General features: G+C 34.9%; 1 protein-coding gene across 4 annotated transcripts in view; it reads right to left on the bottom strand.

The window, feature by feature from the left end:
- The window catches only part of LOC109871720 (E3 ubiquitin-protein ligase RNF220), a 190,529-nt gene extending 175,677 nt beyond the window's left edge, over window positions 1–14,852 (bottom strand). For 3 of the 4 annotated variants that reach the window (XM_031807078.1, XM_031807079.1, XM_031807080.1), the window contains exon 1: window positions 14,511–14,851. The gene's annotated coding sequence lies outside the window, so the exon portion shown is untranslated. Of the gene's footprint in view, window positions 1–14,510 lie in introns of all 4 variants that reach the window. The other variant, XM_031807077.1, reaches the window with a different exon arrangement.
- Window positions 14,853–15,748: the final 896 nt, after the last annotated feature.

Raw genomic sequence — 15,748 nt, 5'->3', positions numbered from 1 at the left:
CCAAAGTGTAATTAGAAGGTGGACCTATGTATGTGTATAAAGTGTACATTTTAAGAGCTCAAAAGAAGTGCCCATCATCTATAAAAATCAACCACAAAACTGAAGTTACAAATTCAGTATTTTATGCATCTCTACTTCATAAATCTATATTTTAAAATAATATTCCATGTACCTTTACATTGACATACACAGAAAATGTTGAAGTTAGATATGCTATCATACATTCACCATTGATTTATCTAAATCCTCTCAAATGTTGAACCAATTCATGTGGATAAGGTCAAACCTACAGCATCATGTACATAGCTCTTCAAAGCCACGCAGAATATCTGCCCACATCAAAGACTCTCCACGGGAATTAGCTGAGAAATATTTTATATACATCAGCTGTCCTGAACACTCATTCAAATCCATTTCAAACCTGATCTGAGCTTTGACACACTGCACACACAGCCTCTCTCCGAAATAATCTATTTACATTACATTTACATTACCATACAGGCTAGGTCCCAAACAGCGCCCTATTCCCCACATGGTGCCCCTATGGGGCTCTGGACAAAAGTAGTGCACTATATAGGGAACAGGGTGCCATTTGGGACGTGGCCATACAGTAGATGTCAGGGGAATGTCTGTTGAAAATGGGTTATACTATACTATAGTACACTACAGCGCTCCGGTCTGGCCAGACGCCCAAGCATCACATTACACTCTGTCTTTCCCCCTAATCTATCCAGGAAAAAGCACCTTGAAATGGTACCAATAACAATACCCAATACCCTGTAACAAAAGGCCCTATCCATGCCCCCTTTCATCATAGTCTTCCCTGCGTATCAGATCTCTTCTCTGGGATAACCTCTAAACAATGACTCCATGTAGGTGTTGACAGCCAGGTAACACAGTGACAAATACCTGGATACTTGAGCTGTATTATCGTTACCATCAGCGTGCAGAGCTGTGGACTCCGTGTGAAACTGACAATTCAATAAAAGGACACAGGATATCCCCTTATGCCGAAAGCATAAGTAGGCTGAGTGTTGTACCGATGTGCTAATCATTTCTCTCTTCTCCAGCAGACGAGGGAGCAGAGCCGAAGTCGCCTGGTGCGGGAGCTACAGGAACAAATCTTGTGCTCCCAGGGCGCTTGAGTCAGCCCTGTGGGCTGGAGCCTGACACACACTGACACACACACACACACTCCTCTGCTCCGCTCCACTCCACACCACGCAGAGTTGTCGAGAAACTGACACCGAAGGGAGGCCTTAAACTGTTTTCTATCTCATTATTGCATGCTTGTCTTATAATATACTACATCCTTTTAAATGATAAGACTGAATAATAAAAGTTCAGCCAAAGTTGAGAATCAGTGTGATCTCAACTGAAGATCTATTATCCTTATCACTAATGATAAACAATCATTGGAATAACATTGGAACAACATTGGAATAACATTGGAACAACATTGGAATAACATTGGAACAACATTGGAACATTGGAATAACCTATAATACACATATATATATACAGTAGATGTCAGTTAGAATCTACTGAAAATAGCTCATAAATATTTACTGACAGGGTTTATCTGCATTTTATTATTGAACGTCATAGATAGAATATTACCATATTGTTATAACTTGATTACTCTCGGTAGACTGATGCAGCTGTCAGTGAAATATTAAATACAACACATTATTGTATTTTAAGTGACATGATGTCATGATATCTTGAGAAATTTCAACGTCAACAACAATGAAGTGTAATATAATTCCTGTCAGAAAGGCACTGATGTAAAATAAGATATAGGTCTCTGTAAAGGTAAATAGTTGGGATGTCAAACCTATTTTCCATCTGGTTGTTTTAGGAGAGAAACGCACATAAATCCAATTTAGATATAAACATACACTGTCAACTCTGACTGATGGCCAAGTATTGGAGCCCCAAACAGCTAAAGTTTCCTTAGAGAGCGTCATTCAGACCACAGCTCCTGTGCTTTCCTTGTCTGTCAGTACATTTAGAGATTGTTGACAACAGTGAAAGTGCCACTCTTACATTTTATTACAGGACAGGGCAGACGGTGTCATTCAACCCCTTCTGGAGCACACACACACACACACGCACATACGCACACACACACACACACACATACACACACATTGACACACACACACACACATGCGCACATAGACACACACACGCACATAGACACACACACGCACACACACACACACACACACACACTTGTGCGTATAGGCATATTATCTATGGAGAGGGCATATTTAGACAATTTGCAAGTTGATGTTGTGGTAATTCGGTAGATGATTTGAACAAGTAGATCTCTAATTATCTCCGAACTTCTAAAAAGGTGTAACGGTTTTCCTTAGGTGAAAGAGAGTCAGACCAAAATGCGGCGTGGCTATTGGTTATTGCGATCCATGTTTAATGAGACAAAGTAAACACGATCAAATACAAAAACAAATAACCGTAACACGAAAACCGAAACAGCCTCATACTGGTGCAAAGTAACACAGAGACAGAACAAGGACATAAGGACAATCACCCACAAAACACTCAAAGAATATGGCTGCCTAAATATGGTTCCCAATCAGAGACAACGATAAACACCTGCCTCTGATTGAGAACCATAGACTATGCTAGATACCCCTACTAATATACAAACCCAATTCCTAACAAAAACTACAAGACAAAACACACCACATACAAAACCCATGTCACACCCTGGCCTGACCAAATTAATAAAGAAAACACAAAATACTAAGACCAGGGCGTGACAAAAGGGAAGTGTACCTACAGACCCTCTTGTTAAAAAAAACAGCATCTTAATCAGCTATTCAATTCAAATGCATCAGCCTACTTCCTACAATTCAAGAAAATTGAAATACACAGTACCAACCCTATTTCTGCCCATTATTTCATCAACTAAAGAAACATCACTGTAACACCGTAGATAACTTCCAAAATCCACAACAAGTTCCAAAAAAGATAATTTCTCAAAATGTGAAATTAAAATAGATTGTAGATAATATTCGAACGAGACACATTTACAAGTATATGTACATGTACAGTAGAACTGCTCTACCAAATCTGGCAACTCTATGAAACATTACTATCACTATGAAACATTACTATGAAACATTACTATTACTATGAAACATTACTATGAAATATTACTATTACTATGAAACATTACTATTACTATGAAACATTACTATGAAACATTACTATTACTATGAAACATTGCTATGAAACATTACTATGAAACATTACTATGAAACATTACTATGAAACATTACTATGACTATGAAACATTACTATGAAACATTACTATGAAACATTACTATGAAACATTACTATTACTATGAAACATTACTATGAAACATTACTATTACTATGAAACATTACTATTACTATGAAGCATTACTATAAAACATCACTATGGAACATTACTATTACTATGAAACATTAATATTACTATGAAACATTACTATGAAACATTACTATGAAACATTACTATGAAACATTATTATTACTATGAAACATTACTATGAAACATTACTATAAACACTATTATTACTATGAAACATTAGTATGAAACATTACTACTACTATGAAACATTACTATGACACATTACTATTGTTATGACCCATTACTATGAAACATTACCATTACAATGAAACATTACTATTACTATGACACATTACTATGAAATATTACTATTACTGTGAAACATTACTATGAAACATTACTATTACTATGAAACATTACTATTACGATGAAACATTACTATGAAACATTACCATTACTATGAAACATTACTATTACTGTGAAACATTACTATTACTATGACATATTACTATTACTATGAAACATTACTAAGAAACATTACCATGAAACATTACTATTACTATGAAACAATACTATTACTATGAAACATTACTATTACTATGAAACATTACAATGAAACATTACTATTGCTATGAAACATTACTATGAAACATTACTATGAAGCACTACTATGAAACATTACTATGAAACATTACCATTACTATGAAACATTACTATGAAACATTACTATTACTATGAAATATTACTATTACTATGGAACATTACTATGAGACATTACTATTACTATGAAACATTACTATGAAACATTACTATGAAACATTACTATTGCTATGAAACATTACTATTACTATGAAACATTACTATTACTATGAAACATCACTATGAAACATTACTATTACTGTGAAACATTACTATGACACATTAGTATTACTATTACTATGAAACATTAATATGAAACATTACTATGAAACATTACTATTACTATGAACCATTACTATGAAACATTACTATAACTATGAAATAGTACTATTACTTTGAAACATTACTAAGAAACATTACCATGATACATTACTATGAAACATTACTATTACTATGAAACAATACTATTACTATGAAACCTTACAATGAAACATTACTATTGCTCTGAAACATTACTATGAAGCATTACTATGAAACATTACTATGAAACATTACTATGAAATATTACTATTACTATGCAACATTACTCTTACTATGAAACATTACTATGAAACATTACTATTACTGTGAAACATTACTGTGAAACATTACTATTACTATGAGACATTACTATTACTATGAAACATTACTATTACTGTGAAACGTTACTATGAAACAATACTTTGAAACATCACTATGAAACATTAACATTACTATGAAGCATTACTATGAAAAATGACTATGAAACATTACCATTACTATGAAACATTACTATGAAATATTACTATGAAACATTACCATTACTATGAAACATTACTATGAAACATTACTATTACTATGAAATATTACTATTACTATGAAATATTACTATTACTATGGAACATTACTATGAGACATTACTATTACTATGAAACATTACTATGAAACATTACTATGAAACATTACTATTGCTATGAAACATTACTATTACTATGAAACATTACTATTACTATGAAACATCACTATGAAACATTACTATTACTGTGAAACATTACTATGACACATTAGTATTACTATTACTATGAAACATTAATATGAAACATTACTATGAAACATTACTATTACTATGAACCATTACTATGAAACATTACTATAACTATGAAATAGTACTATTACTTTGAAACATTACTAAGAAACATTACCATGATACATTACTATGAAACATTACTATGAAACATTACTATTGCTATGAAACATTACTATGAAGCATTACTATGAAACATTACTATGAAACATTACTATTACTATGAAACATTACTATGAAATATTACTATTACTATGCAACATTACTCTTACTATGAAACATTACTATGAAACATTACTATTACTGTGAAACATTACTGTGAAACATTACTATTACTATGAGACATTACTATTACTATGAAACATTACTATTACTGTGAAACGTTACTATGAAACAATACTTTGAAACATCACTATGAAACATTAGCATTACTATGAAGCATTACTATGAAAAATGACTATGAAACATTACCATTACTATGAAACATTACTGTGAAATATTACTATGAAACATTACCATTACTATGAAACATTACTATGAAACATTACTATTACTATGAAATATTACCATTGCTATGAAACATTACTATGAAACATTACTATTACTGTGAAACATTACTATTACTATGAAACATTACTATTACTATGAAACATTACTATGAATATTACTATTACTATGAAACATCACTATGAAACATTACTATTACTATGAAACATTACTATGAATATTACTATTACTGTGAAACATTACTATGAAACATTACTATGAAACATTACTATGAAACATTACTATTACTATGAAACATTACTATGAATATTACTATTACTATGAAACATCACTATGAAACATTACTATTACTATGAAACATTACTATGAATATTACTATTACTATGAAACAATACTTTGAAACATTACTATGAAACATTAATATTACTATGAAACATCACTATGAAACATTACTATTACTGTGAAACATTACTATGAAACATTACTATGAAACATTACTATGAAACATTACTTTGAAACATTACTATGAAACATTACTATGAAACATTACTATGAAACATTACTTTGAAACATTACTATGAAACATTATTATTACTATGAAACATTACTATTACTATGAAACATTATTATTACTATGAAACATTATTATTACTATGAAACATTACTATGAAACATTAATATTGCTATGAAACATTACTATGAAACATTACTATTACTATGAAACATTACCATTGCTATGAAACATTACTATGAAACATTACTATTACGGTGAAACATTACTGTGAAACATTACTATTACTATGAGACATTACTATTACTATGAAACATTACCATTGCTATGAAACATTACTATGAAACATTACTATTACGGTGAAACATTACTGTGAAACATTACTATTACTATGAGACATTACTATTACTATGAAACATTACTATTACTGTGAAACATTACTATGAAACAATACTTTGAAACATCACTATGAAACATTACTATTACTATGAAACATTACTATGAAACATTACTATTACTATGAAACACTACAATGAAACATTACTATTGCTATGAAACATTACTATGAAGCATTACTATGAAACATTACTATGAAGCATTACTATGAAACATTACTATGTACCATTACCATTACTATGAAATATTACTATGAAACATTACCATTACTATGAAACATTACTATGAAACATTACTATTACTATGAAACATTACTATTACTATGAAACATTACTATGAATATTACTATTACTATGAAACATTACTATGACACATTACTATTACTATGAAACATTACTATGAAACATTACTATTACTATGAAACATTACTATGAAACATTACTATTACTGTGAAACATTACTATGAAACAATACTTTGAAACATCACTCTGAAACATTAATATTACTATGAAACATCACTATGAAACATTACTATTACTGTGAAACATTACTATGAAACATTACTATGAAACATTACTATGAAACATTACTATGAAACATCACTATGAAACATTACTATTACTATTAAACTTTACTATGAAACATTACTATTATTATGAAATATTACCATTGCTATGAAACATTACTATGAAACATTACTATTACTGTGAAACATTACTGTGAAACATTACTATTACTGTGAAACATTACTATTACTATGAAACATTACTATTACTATGAAACATTACTATTACTATGAAACATTACTATGAATATTACTATTACTATGAAACATTACTATGACACATTACTATTACTATGAAACATTACTATGAAACATTACTATTACTATGAAACATTACTATGAAACATTACTATTACTGTGAAACATTACTATGAAACAATACTTTGAAACATCACTATGAAACATTAATAATACTATGAAACATCACTATGAAACATTACTATTACTGTGAAACATTACTATGAAACATTACTATGAAACATTACTATGAAACATTACTTTGAAACATCACTATGAAACATTACTATTACTATGAAACATCACTATGAAACATTACTATTACTATTAAACTTTACTATGAAACATTACTATGAAACATTACTATGAAACATAAGAGGTGTTTATTCACTCCTCATCTTCATGTGATTCTACTGCACATAGGGAGAAGATGTTGGCACATTTCAGAGCAGCTAATTACACTGTTTCACTTCCAAAACAATCCCTTGTCATTTTATAGGCACCTAAAAACCACTCAGTCTAAAGGGGACAAAACCTCTTGACATTATCGAAGATATTTTTTATACGAGACTTCATTTAAAATGGTAAAAACCCAATCATATAGGTAAAAGTCTAATAGATTTTAGCCGCTTGAAACAGGGAGTGTGGCATCAAATATTTGCTGTTGTGACACAGACAGGCAGAGGCAACTGTCTGTGTGGTGGATGGGCTGGCCAGGTGTGTTCGCGACAGTCAGAGTCAACTGTCTGTGTGGTGGATGGGCTGGCCGGGTGTGTTCATGACAGGCAGAGTCAACTGTCTGTGTGGTGGATGGGCTGGCCGGGTGTGTTCGCGACAGGCAGAGTCAACTGTCTGTGTGGTGGATGGGCTGGCAGGGTGTGTTCGCAACAGGCAGAGTCAACTGTCTGTGTGGTGGATGGGCTGGCCGGGTGTGTTCGCGTCCCAGCGGAAAGCACACTCAGTATTCTAGACAGCCAGTTGTGGCTGATGTCCGAAGGACAGTCAATACTATTGAAATAGAGTCATTGATGTGTGCCTCTGTGACTCTGTACACACTGTCGTAGCTCAAATGTTCCTTCTGAATCAAAATCACCTGCTCTCTCGCCAATATGAAATCTATATAGATAGTATTTCAATAAAATGTACCAACAGCAGCTGCTGTTTCTCCACCGAATATGCTGCAGTGCTGACAAATATGAAAGTAAGATTTAATATCAGAGCCGGCGCTCAGTGAAGGATACAATAATGCCACTTGGGCATATTCAGCTGCAAAATCAATAAGGATTGGACAAGCTGTGCCACACTGCTCGAATGGCAGTTCACTAACAACCAATACATTCCACTGGAGTGTATGACACAGAGTGGTGTAGGCCTAATCAGTCCTTTCAAAACCTTTACGAGATGTCTTTCACCCACAAATCCAAGCACTCTCTTTCCTTTTGTGTATATTTGAACCATTGGCTTGGTGTGTGACCAACCCAAAGTGACATTCAGGTCGAACTGCCAAAAGGAGAAGGGGGTTTACTTTCTAAATAAGCCTTTGTGAGCTAAAAGGACAGCAAAACACATTGATTCATGGAAGACAAAATCATTTTTTAATGTTTCCTTACCTGCCTAGGCTATTCATTTCAGGGCCGATGGACTGTTTGCCACACACAACCCACCTGAACCAACTAATTCCTTGTTAAGCCCAGATTATTTGCAAGGTGTCGTGTCTGGCTCCTAGGGCGCCAAAGCCAGCAGTGGACTACAAAGACAACCCCACTCTCTCTTTCTGTCTCTCACCCCTGACCATCTCACTCACTGAAGCTGTGCAACCTCTTTGTAAATAGAGAGAGAAAGTGAGAGAGGGAGAAAAAGAGAGAGGGGGGGGGGGGGGGGGAGAGAGAGAGAGAGAGAGCATAGGGCTTGGGCTGAGCCTGGGGACAGTGAGCCCTGGACTGGACTGAGGAATGAGGACACCACTGGCCTACCTGGCCAGTCACTGGATGTTCAATAACATACAGTGAGCAGCACAGTGATGGCCTGCCCCAAAGTCTTCTTATGACAACTTGTTGGCCAGCTCAACATATAAAACACAACACAATAACTCAGCCAACACGGCAGGCTTCTCATTACAGGAGCAGTGCCATGAAACTGAAGTTTAGAAGACTTCAAGACAGAAGTAAGTACGCTTTCATTATTCATGAATATGTGTGTGTGTGTGTGTGTGTGTGTGTGTGTGTGTGTGTGTGTGTGTGTGTGTGTGTGTGTGTGTGTGTGTGTGTGTGTGTGTGTGTGTGTGTGTGTGTGTGTGTGTGTGTGTGTGTGTGTGTGTGTGTGTGTGTGTGCGTGCGTGCGTGCGTGTGTGTGTGACAGTCAGCCATATCGGAACAAGTGCCTTTCCACTCCCAAGCCATGACTGTAGGAAGATAATAAGTACACAAAGATATCTGTCTACAATCGATTGAAGCAAATGCACTGATAATGCCTTCTGGGCAGGATGTGAAAATTAACTTATTTCCAAGCTCTGAAATTTACATCCAGATCATTGACAAATGGTGAAATCTGAGAAAGAAAATATCTGATAACTATATTGTACAAACCTCATCACATTAGACAGCCTAACTCCGAACTGTCTCCTGTTCTCAATGTCTCTCACGATATAACACTGCTATACAATTCAGTCAAACCGTTGCAAACGGATATTGGAAATATCTAGCAATATGCTACTAAATGGAAACAAGCAACATGAATCAAAATGGAACATTATTCAATATAGTTTGCAATTATTTGTCAATAAAAATGCATTATTTTATAACATCATAATAGTAATATCCTACACATATCCTACACATGTGTAGTACATTATCCATATATAACTAGTTCCAGAGCTACACAGTCGTTGCTATTAAGTATTGGAGACTCTGATTTGTACACTAAATTCAAAAAGCACTCGTGACAGAAAGCAACAAAATACAATAATAAAGAGAAAAGAATATTGAAGTTAAGTCCCTGACAGACATAAAACGCAAATAGCTATATCCACAAGACTGACCAAAACTTTAGTCAAATCACCCCCCCAAAAAATGAAGGGAACATTTTTAAAACTAAGGCTAGTCGCAACGCGATGCAAATATTGCCATGTAACGGATGACTGAAAACAATATAGGCATACACACAGGAAATAATAAAAACGATAAATTGTATGATTATTCAGATTGAATATCGCAATATGAAACGAATTAGCCACTACAATGTTCTCATCATGGTAGTACAGCCCGAGCGCACAACAAAGAAAACCTTATTTGAAACAGCATTTCAAGTAATATTTGCACTGTCAAAAAAAATCATTAGGAAACAGAATCAGCTAAACGACGGGGGAAGTGAAGTGGTCAGAATATTGTGATATGAATGAAGGGGAAACGTCTTCCCTTGATTAAACATTCCACACAAGGCATTAACTAACCTACAAATATTCAAAATAATGAATGCATATTAAAAACTAATCTAAGATGCATACAGTGAAACCGTGAGTGCATGAGCGAGATATTTATCCTAAACCCATATGTTCAAACACTTGTTATTTACCGTTTATTTCAATTACCATACCATGCCACCATCTGCATGGCAAATTAGCATCCAGTCAAGTGTTTATTAGCAAAACAAAATATAAACTTTAGTAGGGACGTGATGGAGGGGATGTGGTGGGGGGGACTATTCTGCTTTTGATAAAGAACGAGGAATTAGTAGCCTAGCCTATATATCGATAGGATTTAATAGACCAAGGGTCATCAAGACGATGCGATAGAGTAATCCATAGTTAATTTACTATCTATGTCATCTGGGTTTGTGTAAGTCTGGACCAAACGGAGGATCAGTAGCATATCAAGTTACGATATTTAATGCATATCATGACGTTAATAATTCCCTATTGATCAAATATGAAGAGTAGCCTAATTTGAGTAAATCTTCGATTCTTTCTCCTTTCCTTCGCAATAGTTCAGCTCTCGAACCACACAGAGAAGAAGAAGCTCTCCTATTTGCTAACAGTGTTTCATTCCGCCTGCTTGCTCTCCGGTTTTTTAATTCCAAACAGCGTTCAAATCCAGATTAAAATAACTCTAGCTATTGATCCGTGCTCTGGATTCGAAATGAATTTGAGTTCAGTTCTCACTTTGCAAGAGGATCAATGGGAAGCAATAACAGCTGACATCGCTGCTGAAAGGGATAGAAAAGAAGGACTGGGGGGGAAATCGAAACACTAACAAATAAATAATGTGTTACTTTTCTTCCGACATCGACTTTGATTATTTTTGCTTGACTCTTCCCAGGCCACAGTGAAGAGACGCAAAGCAAAGACGGAGTAGACAATCATTTCAATAGGCTAAGTGGAAAATTCATCTATATTCTAGGCGTACAATGAAGTTGATTAATTCACATAACATTGTCCTTTAGCAACAAGGACTAAATAGCCTAAAAATAAGGATAACAATTCCAACAGGTGTAATATCGGTTCAAAACTGGACTTGTTAAAGATATTTTTCATAACCTCATTCTTCTCTACAAATTATTGCGCTGTGAAAATATCAGGTGTGTATTTCACCTGCTACTCAATGATTTTAGAATAACCAAAATATCCTTATTCGTCTGCAGAGCACACAAATTGATATTTAGAGGTTCATCACATAACAGGCGTACCATCTAAATGATGATGTATCAATTAGCCTAAGATACTAAACCATATGCCAAAACCTAACTTTTTACTTGTTGAAAACCTACCATGATTAGAGAAATAATCAGACGCAGAAATAGGCCTACTGCGAAAAAATTAAACGCATGTCAGAGAGCATGTTAGGCCTAGCACTTCCTTGTTGATGTCCATAATTCAAGTGAACATAGGCTAATAGAAAAATAGGAAGTTTGAAAAAAGTGTGAGACTATGCTGATAAACTATGCTGATAAATCAACCGAAGCGATGAAAGTGTGTTTTAGTGGAAAATAAAACGGGTGAGTAAGCCTATAGGAATAAATTAGGCAATACTAATTTGACCGTTTTTTTCACGTCATGTTTGTGAAATAAGACTGTTAAAGTTTTCAAAAATCGAAATAGCCAATTATAGCCTACACACATCAATTAGGCCAATATAATGTCGTAAAAAATATGGAAACGTTTGTCTGCGTCGACTGGTGGATATGACTCTCATAGGACTCTAATCTTTCCAGTTGACAAAAAAATTGATCAATTGCATCCTTCCGTTATAACAGCTATAAAGATTATTTGGCATATCAACATACACAGACAATTTATTATATTTTGAAAGCAAACATTTTAGATTAAAAGGATCACGGATGAAAAATATAGGCTTAGGCTACTGTTGAAAGACACAAGGCACCTTGCTAACCCGGTTCCCTTTTAGCTTACATTTGATTTAAAACGTTTTATAATTATTATAGAATATCTAAAACGTTATATTATAAGATGATTGAAAAATTATAAAACGTTTTATTAAGTCAAATTAGATTGATATTTTATAAACTGCTCATGAAAGTTAAAGATTGATTTCTTTCTTTCCAAAACTATTATTTCTATGTTTATTTTCTTGAAGAAAAGCCGCATCGTCAACCGCTTATCGTTAGAGAGCGAGCTGCACTTGATCGATATCATATTTTGTGTATTCATCAACTGTGAATTAACCTAAACGCCTTACGCTTTGGAGCAACTCGTTTACAACTCGTCGGTTAAGCGGAAACCTTCCAGTTTGTAGCCAGTCATTTGGGGCAGGATGTAAATTGTAGTGGTCTGTAGTAAACAGGTGTTTCCCTATTCTTTCTCTCGGCTCCCTCTCAGAATACTTCTCCGCTAGTTTTCGATTTCTGGATTTTTTCTTTCCGAGGATTAAAGTGAACATAATTGATGCTTAACGGAACCTTAGTCAACACGTAGGCTACCTGCTCTCTCTCTCTAAATATATTCATGTACGCTCTCTCTCTCTCTCTCTCTCTCTCGCTCTCTCTCTCTCTTTCTCTCTCATTCTAACACACACACAGAGAGAGAGAGAGAGAGAGAGAGAGAGAGAGAGAGAGAGAGAGAGAGAGAGAGAGAGAGAGAAAAAAAACATTATGTTACCAAGTTTAGAGAAAAGGCTAAATTCATCTATTAACTAATATACTTCACTAACATTTTAATCCACGGTTTAGATTATGTTAAAATATTACTTTTCCAAATAGCAAAGGTTTATCAAAACAATGGTGAGAGATGTGTTCATTGTGTATGGTGCTGTGCAGACAGTGTTAGGGCCACTGTTCGGTCATTAACTTAAAGCATGGCTTTGTTTAGTTTAATAAGCATTAAAGGCTACGATAGATAATGGGTGTTTTTAAAATAGTCAAAGGCAAGTATGGTTATAATACCTTATTACACGGAAGCTTAATTAGGGTTTTGTACAAAGACATCAAAACGTTGACTTTTAATCTGTGACGAGTCATATTTCTCCACGGTATTCGTTGGATGACTAAAAGTAGTTCACGCGCATTAGATGGAACAATGTTGTAACATCTTGGACATGTTCCCCACTGTAGGCCTTGACTAAGGTAGCGGACACAACTACTCCGAATTTTCAACTACTGACAGGCCTACCTCGATTTAAAGTAAAACTATAGGTGTTGACTATATGGAGGTTATATGTCAGGTGATTTGTCCTTTCCACAAGTGATGATACCTTTTCCGACCTAACTTGAACAGAGGACCGCATAAAAACAACGTTCAAAACATGAGGTAAAAATTACAACTCAGGACCAAAGCAAGAGGTAAAGTTTAACAGTTACCCTGACTTTGAAACGTGTGGAAACGCTCCTAATGATTCAAACCAACGGGTTCAGAAGTTAGAATGCAAAGCATTTTTGGGGAAAAAGTAGGGTAGCCTAACGCATGCATCACATGGGCTGATGATAAAAATCCCAAACGCTAGTCTTAAGAAAGATATGCAATTCTCAATGACTGTAAACAAGATTCACATTTCAAGAGGCAGAGTTGACGACCACACAATCAGTAAGTACTACGACAATTAATACATGAGTTCACGCTTAAAATAGTCGGATAGCCTACAGCCAGATTCGTGGTGCGTTAAAAGTTGGACGACAACAAAATCCCGAATGGTAAAAGAGTAGAACACAACGCAATCACAGTCTAAACATTCGGAGTACTTACGTTGTTATAAACAATCCCTTTGAAGGTCGTAGATTTCGTTTATCCTCAAAACCGAAACTTTTCAATTGCAGGCTGGCGAAAGCACCGGAGATAACGGAGTCGCATGGAAAGGAAAGTAGGCTAGTTAACACCTCGTTGCAAGGTTGCTGTGTGGCGAGGCAGGCTGTGCCAGCTCTTGTGTTCAGAGTGGTATCAGTTGCATGTATCGCTGAGAGAGGGAATATGCGTGGAGTCTAGGAATAACGAGGAAAAAGCAGAGATTGAATCTAAGGTAGATGTGTCGCTCGCAAACAGTGTTTTAGGTGCAGTGCTGCCGCTCAGCGCTGGGTTTGCTCAATGACTGACATTCTCTCCTTTCCACTTTCCCCCATTCGCAGTTCCCCAGCCCCCTCTCTCCGTCCGTCTTCCCCAGGGTGGGTTTTAGTGAGCTTTGTGAACAGTGAATGAATTATCTTCTGTCTTCGCTGTATAAGAGACCAGTGGAAATGAAGTCCACTTCTAAACAAAAGGTACATCAAAAATGCATATTATTTCCAATCAAAGATATGATTACGCACAGCGCACGCGTTACAGTAGCCGTGAAATGACAAAGTTCCATACGTGGTGAACTCTCAAAACAAGCTGCTTATGCTAAGCTATTCATTAGCCTACTGTGTTAAATACAAATGAAAAGGTGTTGAAACTGTCAGGGCCAGTTTTAAATGTATGAAAAGCAACAACTAGTTTGCTCCGTCCAGCACAGGACACAAAATACCCAAGAAAGCATTTAAACCAAAATATATACTTTGTATTTTGTAGCAATAGATGACCATAATGACTTTTCTAAGTGTGCAACCCATACTATGTTGCTCATAGAGATTTTTTTTGATCATCTATTGTGGGTTGTTGACAAAAACGTAGGAAAACACTTGCATTGGTCTTGCCTGCCTTTTCCAGTCTATGGACCGTTCAGATATTGTCCACCTGCTGGAAAGATATTGAATTGCATGTATAGTCCATCAAATAGGAGGGAAATATTACTGTAAATAATATCACATACCTTACATAAAAATATTCTTATTAGACTATGCTGCAAAGTAGATGTACAATACAGTGTTTAAAGTGTATTTCGATGGTGAATTGAACTCTTATTTTGTTGAATGACTTTATATTTCAGTGTCAAAAGGAACCTCAAATGAACATTTCATTTATGTGAAGACTAGTCTCATTTCACAGCCACTGTGCCCTGGCTATCTGTG

This window comes from Oncorhynchus kisutch, linkage group LG27 (assembly GCF_002021735.2).
Source record: "Oncorhynchus kisutch isolate 150728-3 linkage group LG27, Okis_V2, whole genome shotgun sequence".
NCBI lineage: Eukaryota > Metazoa > Chordata > Actinopteri > Salmoniformes > Salmonidae > Oncorhynchus > Oncorhynchus kisutch.
This window is presented reverse-complemented; position numbering and strand designations above follow the sequence as displayed.